The sequence below is a fragment of the Chenopodium album genome, chromosome 9 (assembly GCF_948465745.1).
Source record: "Chenopodium album chromosome 9, dcCheAlbu1.1, whole genome shotgun sequence".
Classification (NCBI taxonomy): Eukaryota; Viridiplantae; Streptophyta; class Magnoliopsida; order Caryophyllales; family Amaranthaceae; genus Chenopodium; species Chenopodium album.
In genome coordinates this window covers 64,537,186-64,545,635 of record NC_137842.1, presented here as the reverse complement: position 1 = coordinate 64,545,635, position 8,450 = coordinate 64,537,186, and the positions used below count along the sequence as shown (strand labels likewise).

At 44.9% G+C, this 8,450-nt stretch overlaps 1 pseudogene across 1 annotated transcript; it reads right to left on the bottom strand.

The window, feature by feature from the left end:
- Positions 1-1,998: 1,998 nt before the first annotated feature.
- On the bottom strand, positions 1,999-2,982 carry LOC145557951 (transcription factor bHLH25 pseudogene; annotated as a pseudogene). The gene is made up of 2 exons (XR_014092342.1): positions 2,695-2,982; positions 1,999-2,433 (listed from the first exon to the last, which is right to left on the bottom strand). The product of XR_014092342.1 is annotated as a transcription factor bHLH25 pseudogene (transcript).
- Positions 2,983-8,450: the final 5,468 nt, after the last annotated feature.

Sequence of the window (8,450 nt, the reverse complement as noted above, 5' to 3'; positions counted from 1 at the left end):
ACAAATAATACGAAATAATACCTAAATGCCTAATTTAATTTTCCAAACAAACAATTGCAATTGCATAATCGCTTAATTTGCACAATTTGATCATAATCAAATAGATTATCAGTAATTTTTATAATTCTAATACCTTCGTAGTCGCTTTCAATTTGAGCTTCATCGTTTAGATCGAAATTGATGACATTAATATTGAAGTTTTCTATAGTGTCATGCATATTTCGATTTAGATCAGTTTCAATTGATTGTATAGAAGAATTTGCCATGAATATTGTAGAAATTGATTGATGATGGAGAAATTATAAACCCTAGAATTGATTAGAAGGAGAGAGAAAAAGATTCAAACTCTGAGATGAAGTTGTTAATGGCGTCGATGATGAAGTTGTCTAGAAAGAGATTTCAACGCTTTTTCTTTTGTTTGGGGTTTTATGGGTTTAATTGTTAGTAGGCTGGACCGAGAAGATTGCAGCGTGTTTTCTTAGTGATTTTAGCACGTGAGACTTTTGGTCCACAGTAAGTTTATTAAACTTTTTGTGGATCAGGTAGGTCCACCCAAGAGTTTCTGATTCCATACCATATGTTAAAGGATTTCTCCATCTGATGAACCGACATAGGCCTATGTGTACAAACGTAACCTTTAGAAAGTGACGGCCGGCACAACAATGCTTTTGCATCCCCAAAAAAAAAAAAAAACAGAAATATTAAAACACAAGCGCAACGTTATAACTTCTAAGACACCTAAAAAGAAAGACGAGCACTATTTTTATGGGACAGAGAGTATTGAGCTGGTTAGTGATTGTGGTTTAATAACAGCTAAAAACCCCTCCTTAGTTTGGTCACAAGCTCCTTTGCTGTCATACTGAAATTTTCATTCATCTGCAAAAAAAATAATAACCCCATATAATTATGTACTGCATTATAAATATCTCTTCCCCCTAACTACAACACTGAACTATATACGAAGTATATATAAATTACTGAGCAACCAAATGTATTTATTAGCATGTGCAATATTAACAACAATCTGTTATTCTGTAATGTTGTTCATACTTGTATTTTATATCTGTATTCTGTATACATTGTCATTATGTCACGAGTATTTTATAGGATCATGTTGAGATTCCAATGTTTCCAATAAATTATAGGTATTGCAAGTATCAATCTATGGTTTCAAATCCTAAAATAATTGTAGCCGACTCTATTAATGAGTGAATGATGCCTTACGAGCTAGTGAGGAATAAAACTTCGTTCGGTTATATTTGTCTTACTCCATATTTACTTATTGCACAAACTTCAAAGCCTATTTTAACGTATGATATATTATACCTTTTAAAAAATTTAAGATAACTCTTATAAATAGTGTTTGGACAATTATATTCTGTAAAATGTTTATTTATTTGCCTTTATTAATGTTGACGGTCCTTTTTTTTAAAAAAAAAATCTTAAAAACAGTGTGCTTACATGTCCTTAAAAATTTTATTTACATATTTCCCTCATTAATTGTGACATAAAGCCAAACCAAAAGAGCTCTCGAGACATGGGCATAGCTAGCTTTGTCGTGCGAATTATATAGCTGCCCTACTTAAAACAAAAATGTTACCGAATAATGTTATTAAGATGGGTCTAAAAGACTATACGTCTAAATTTTTTTACACTTGTATTATACAGGTAAGTTTACCCATAACTAATTTAAATTTGTAAAATAAAAATAAAAATTACGTATGATTAAATTAAAGTTTTATAATTTGGAGGAAAAAATCCGAAATCTTATTGATAACTGTTAAACGCAGGTTTAGGCTGCACCCGTACACCAAGAGAGAGAGTTCACTTCACAAAATCAAAGGATGTTCCATCCCAAAACCATGTGGCAATAGGAGGAGTAGCCCTTAGCCTTATAAAGTGTTTAACTCTCTTCTTCAACTAATGTGAGACACTTACATGTGGTGACACTTACATATGATGACATTTGAGAGGTTTATTCTTCAACAATAACCCTAATTAAAAGCGAGACAAAAGATTTAGATTCGAAATAGTTACCTGCGCGGATATAGTAATGACCATGTAATTCTCAAATGAAAGAAAGTTACTAGCATAGATAGTCAAATGCAACATCTCCATTTCGCTCAATATACACCCTAGCAATTCAAGTTTATTCTCACATAAAATTGTAAGTAACACGTCTTTGTTGCTAAATCTAGCTTTCATTTCTGGAAATGCATCATTCTTGGAGTGCAAAAAATCTTCGACTTCTTTGTTTGTTGAAGACAAAGAATTGGTATCGCCGTAGTTTTCATCCATGACCAAATGTATCGTCTTCACTAACACCTTTGATTCAACATTTTGCTGTTTCACTTTCTCTTCTAGCTTTTTAACGCGTTCTTGGAGGTGTTCCACATATTTTACTGCTTCTTCAAGCACCGATACTTTGTTTATCTATAAATTAATTAACAAATTAAAAACAATCTAAAACTAGCTAGCATTCATTAATATATATTGATATATATGATATGTCAATACTATAGTTGGATATTTCTCGGTGTCTATTTTCAAAATAACAATTTTCGTAAATGAATAGCAAAAGATTTATTAATGATCAAAGTTATGAGTTTCAAGTAGCAAATATGCCTAAAAGAAACGATAAAGTAGGGTGATTCTAGTCATTCTAATTTAGATCGATGAGGTCAAATTTGTTACCTTTTTAAGACAAGGAATGAGGGCAGAGAGAGCAATTAATCTTTGACTAAGTATGTCTCTTCTGCGTCGCTCTGCAATAACATGGTATTGAAGATTCAATTTAGATCTTGAATCCATTGATCTAGTAGTCCTCTTGTTACACCCACGACTTTCGTTCGCCTTAGGAACATTATCATCCTTCACCGCTGGAGAACGTAAAGCATCCGAAATGGAAAAATTCCAGCTGCTACTTTTGAGTCTCTTAGTAGCAACCTCAAAACTACTAAGACGGGGAGTTTCGACGATTCCTGTTTCGGGGTTTTTTGTGATTCCCTCGGATACTGGTCACGCTCTGCTGGCAATGAGACTCGGACACCTGCAAAATAACGAATATTCCGGTGTACGGAATATTCGCCTCCGACGCTCAAGTTAGTGAACGGAAACGGAAAAGGCTAGAGAGAGAAAGTAGAGAGAAGTTGGAGCTTTTTGATGCTCTGTATTTATGTTATGTCACCAAATCCCCCTCCCATCATAAATGATTGGGGTATTTATAGGGGTGAGAACATGTACCCCTCTAGGGTTTATACCCTAGAATTTCGTGACATGATTGGCTGCGCAATCAGAAGTCGCCACGTGTCGTAAGGGGCGCCGTTTTACGGCTTTCAAGGTTTTCTCGGGATTTGGGCCTGAGGTCATCAGGGCCCTTTTCTCTTTCTGATTTTAGCATTGGGGCATTTAGAGATGGCTGACATGTGTCACTATGACCAGTGGACACGTGTCACATTCTCATAGGGCCACGTGTCACCTGTTTATTGGGCCACGTGTCACTATGAGATTGGGCCACGTACCTGGGGTATTTTTACCCTAAACATTTGCCCCTCAGAGGGGGTGGCTCGTACACTTACTGGCCGCCTCCTCTGATCTTGCACTCTGGACGTCCTGGTACTCTGGAAGGAGTTGATCTCCTAACTGACCAGAACGGCCACTTTAGTGGGACCGGACGTCCTGGTACTCTGGGAGGAGTTGATCTCCTAACTGACCAGAACGGCCACTTTAATGGGACTGGACGTCCTGGTACTCTGGGAGGAGTTGATCTCCTAACTGACCAGAACGGCCACTTTAATGGGACTGGACGTCCTGGTACTCTGGGAGGAGTTGATCTCCTAACTGACCAGAACGGCCACTTTAATGGGACTGGACGTCCTGGTACTCTGGGAGGAGTTGATCTCCTAACTGACCAGAACGGCCACTTTAATGGGACTGGACGTCCTGGTACTCTGGGAGGAGTTGATCTCCTAACTGACCAGAACGGCCACTTTAATGGGACTGGACGTCCTGGTACTCTGGGAGGAGTTGATCTCCTAACTGACCAGAACGGCCACTTTAATGGGACTGGACGTTCTGGTACTCTGGGAGGAGCTTATCTCCTGACCACCCAGAACGGCCACTTTAATGGGACTGGACGTCCTGGTACTCTGGGAGGAGTTGATCTCCTAACTGACCAGAACGGCCATATATCTTCTTTGGGGTAATCTGGGCTTCCATGATTTCAGATGTACTTCCTGGCTTTCTAATCATGCTTTGTACGTCTGAGAACTGGGCGGACGCTTTTCCTCTTAGATTTTCTCAATTTTTGGAGACTAAGTGCTGAAGGTGTTAATTGTTCATCTGGTCTCTTTCACAAGTTAACAGAACCCTAACGTCGTCCTGGCCCTTTCTTCGAGTGATTTCTCAAGAAATTACCGTTTGAGTGTTTAGGCGGGAAAGATGGTTTTACCATTTTGCCCTCCTGAATTCACTCTATAAATATGGGAGGTGAATTCTCATTTTCACACTTTACCCAATTGTGAATTCTAGAGAGAAGTCAGAGCGTTCTAGTGAGAGAAAGTTATTTTTCCCTTAATCTTCAAGAGCGCCGCCGTGAGTTTGAGTTTTCCGGTCAATCTTCAAGAACTTCACCACCACCTTCAGAACTTTCAGAACGTACAGAGGTAGGCCGTCTACATCTTCTCTTTTACTCGTTTTCTTTTTCTTTTACTTCAATTCTGGATCCATACTCGGCTTCGTCCGACTCTTCTCATGAGGCCGGCCGTTCGCCTGGGACTGAGGAATCTAGAGTGGACGGAGAAGAGTTGTCTCCTCCCTGGAGTGAGTCTATGTCTGATGCGTACATACTCACCCCCACTTATTCTTCTCTGTCCCAACAGGCAATGGCGAGAACCATGCGTACGCGTGAGCTTAACGCGGCCAGGAACCCAGACGGAAGTCTGGTTCATCCTAGGGTCCCTTATGACCCTAGTGATCCAAGTACAATGGTGGAGACTGACTCCACCACCCAAACAACGACCGCCTCCACTGGCTCTCATCACTTGGCCGTGGAGGTCACTTCTTCCTTCGAGGAACGCCTTAGAGCTGAAGGCGCCTCGTCCGCACCCGCTCCGGAACTTAGGTTCCCTCAATTTGCCAATTCAGTCATGGATGGGGCTGAACTGGTAGCCTGTGTGGACAACCCTTCCAACCCGGGGGCGGACGCTTCTGGTTCGTCCGTCCCTTCTTCTCAACCTCGGCCTCAACTGGGTGGGGCGGACAGACCCTTAACAGGAATCTCAATCCGTGAACCGTCCGCTCTGCCTATTCGCAACGCCCCTCCTTCGGGAAATGGGGCGGACGCTGCCAAGGATAAAGGCAAGCGTCCAATGGTCGAGGAGGACGTTCCTTCTTCGATGGGCGTCCCAAGCTCAAGGGGCCGAAGCTCGGCCGAGGCAGCAGATTTGGACAGAGTGCTGTCTTCAGAGTTTGGGAGTGCCCCTTCTCACCAAGTGGAAGAGGAGGAAGTTGAAAAAGAGGCCGTGGGTGAGACAGCCGAGGGCGAGGAGGCGGCCGAAGAGACCGTCGCCAACATTGATAACTTTAGGGACCCGTACGCCTGTACAATTGGGGAGACAGCCCTAAAGTTTTTAAAGAAAGATTTTGAGAAGTATAAGGAGTCCCTCCATTTGGGGGAGGGATTCGAGATTCAAGTCCCCAGGAAGGCCATTGCTGTGGCTATCTGGGATGAGGAGAAGCCGCGCAAACGAGCGTTTTGCGTTTACCGGGCCGCCTTTGATGTAGGGCTCCGCTTCCCTCTTCACCCATTCGTCCGGACTGTCCTGGACGAGTATGACATCGGCCTCTTCCAACTGACGCCAAACAGTTGGTTGAACATCTTTGGGTACTTAGTGACGTGCATCGCTAAGAAATTTACACCAGACTTTGCGGTCTTTTGTGAGATGCACTCACTCACTCGGCTGGAAAAGGAGGTGGATGGTTGGCTTATCTTGAGTGCAACCAGGGATTACATGGTCGTGGTCGACCGTGTCAGTAAGTGGAGGGACTGGAAGCACCGTTTCTACCGTATCAAAACTCAGGACGCGGAGTTCAACCTCCGCATGAACAGGTGCCGTCCAGAGCCTATTCAACTCGGACGCGGAGACCTCAAGCCTGACAAGCCGCCCATCCACCCAAGCCACGAACACCAGCTCGAGTACTTCAAAGTTAATCGAGTCAGGCGGGGCAACAAAACTGAACGGGTCCCTAGCCATTGGGTTCCACTTGCCAATTGGCTTAGGGACCCTATCTTCATGTCTGCGTACGGCCTGTACCAGAACATGCCCCAAGGTGGGCACCTAGATATATAAACTTTTCTGTACGCACATAGAATTCTTCAGAAAAATATTCTAACACTTTTGCCTTCTGTTTTTGCAGCGGAGGCGTACGCTATGCTTGACTCGGCCCAAAAAGCGGAGGTTGAGATGTCCGAGGTGGACTTGGCCAGATACAAGGCTCGCTTCAAGATGTACGAGCAACTCAAAGAGGTAAACACTTAGCTTATTTTTTGAATTTCTCATTTCTTAATGCGTCCGCTCTGCTATATTGGAAGGAGCCTACTTCCTGAGTTTGCACGGACGCTCTATGTCCGTTCATGCATGCTGACAGGGAGCTCCTTTCCCAAATCGCACGGACGTCATCAAATTGTTCTGACTTGGTGTTTTTGCAGACCTCCTCTTCCACCCCGAAGGCCAGGCGGAAGCAGCCGGCCACGTCCACTCCTGATGCGAACGCATCCAAGAGGAGAAAGACGGTTGCTTCCAAGACGTCTTCTCAAGCAGCGGCCATGGCAAAGTCGCAGACTGCTACAACGCAGTCTAAAGGAGAACAACCCCGGCTGACACAAAGCGGGGCCTCCAAGCCCACGGAACCTGTTGCTGGTCAGGTCCGTGAGGAGTCCGTCCCTTCGGACGGTGGGGATAGGTTAACCCCAGAACAAATGACCGGTCGCTGGATCGGGACGGTGCTGGTCAACCCACCGTCCAGCGACGCTGAAGGGAGCCGTCCGGAAGAGGAGGAAGCTCCTTTACCGCCTCCTCCCACCAACCGTTCTCCTCCAACCTTCTCCACTGGTTAGCCATCTTTTTCCTCACTTTTTATAAGTCTGTTGTAAAATTCAGCTAACTTCTCTTACACGGTCGTCCGCAGATATATCAGAGGAGATGCAGTTGAGGGTACCCGGCCAGTCACTGACTGGCGCGGACAGGAAGGCCATGCGCGAGGCCATGGTTCGCGCGGTCCCACAAGCGCAGCGTGATAAGCTGCGGGGGATCAACGAAGGCTTCCTCGGCCCCATGCTGAACTGCAGTGCCGAGGTAGACTTCTATCTCCTTATGTTTTTGCTCTCCAACACTTAGCCAACTTTTTATATTTTTGACTGAGTTTCTTCCTTCTGTCCGCAGCTCTTCCTCCGTTTGAACGCCTTCCTAGATTGGAAGGACAAGGAGAATGAACGGTTGAAGAACGCTTGGATTGAAATCAGGAAAGCTGAGGACGCTGTAACTGGGACGGCCGCCGTCCAAAGGGTACACTTTGAGACCCAAATAACCGCGCTGTCCGACAAAGCGGCGCGGCAAACAGAGGACCTGGTCAAACTGGGCCAGGCACTCGAACGGGAGTCCTTGGCCAGGGAGGCCATGAGGGTTGAGAGGGACGAGGCCGTCCTGGAAAAGGAAAAATGGCGGTTGGGCTTCGAGGCGTCCGAGGCCCTGAAGAGCGAACTGAAGATGGCACAAGCCAACCTTAAGTCTGCGCTAGATGAAGCGGACGCGTTGAAGGCCGAGGTGGAAACCCTAAAGAAGTCCCTTGCGGACTATGAGGAGCAACTTAAAACTCCTCGGCCGATCAGCGTTGAAGAAGTCATCCGCATCGAGCAAAATGCAGAAGACAGGCTTAAGGCATACTTCTATGATGCCTTCAACTTGATGGTGGACGAAGGTGAAGCCGCCTACTACGAGGAACGCTTCAAAAAGCGGCTTCAGTACGTCTGCCTTAAAGAAGAGGCAAGGAAGGCCGGCATGCCTCCTCCAGAACTAGTAGTTACTTCCCCCGAGTCCGGAGAGGACGGGGATGAGGAGGAGGAGGAGGCGGACAAGAAGGCTGCCCCGGCCAAGGACGCCAAGATAGCGGAGGAGCCTGCCACAGATAACACGGCTAAGTAGAGCTCAGGTCCTCCAGCAGCCGTCTGCTCAGCTTTCCTTTTCTTTTTCAGCTTACTGTGTACTTAGTTTATTTTGTACTTTTTTTTTTTTTTTTTTTTTTTTGAGGCCGCCTGTACAAGCGGTTATGTAAGCATTTCGGCCGCCTTTGTGCGGTCTTATTAATGAAAGCTTTGTCCGCCTTATGGCGGCTCTTACTTCTGTTTCATACTTGGCAATTTTTTGCAAATTTTATGCTTTTTGCAAGTTTTC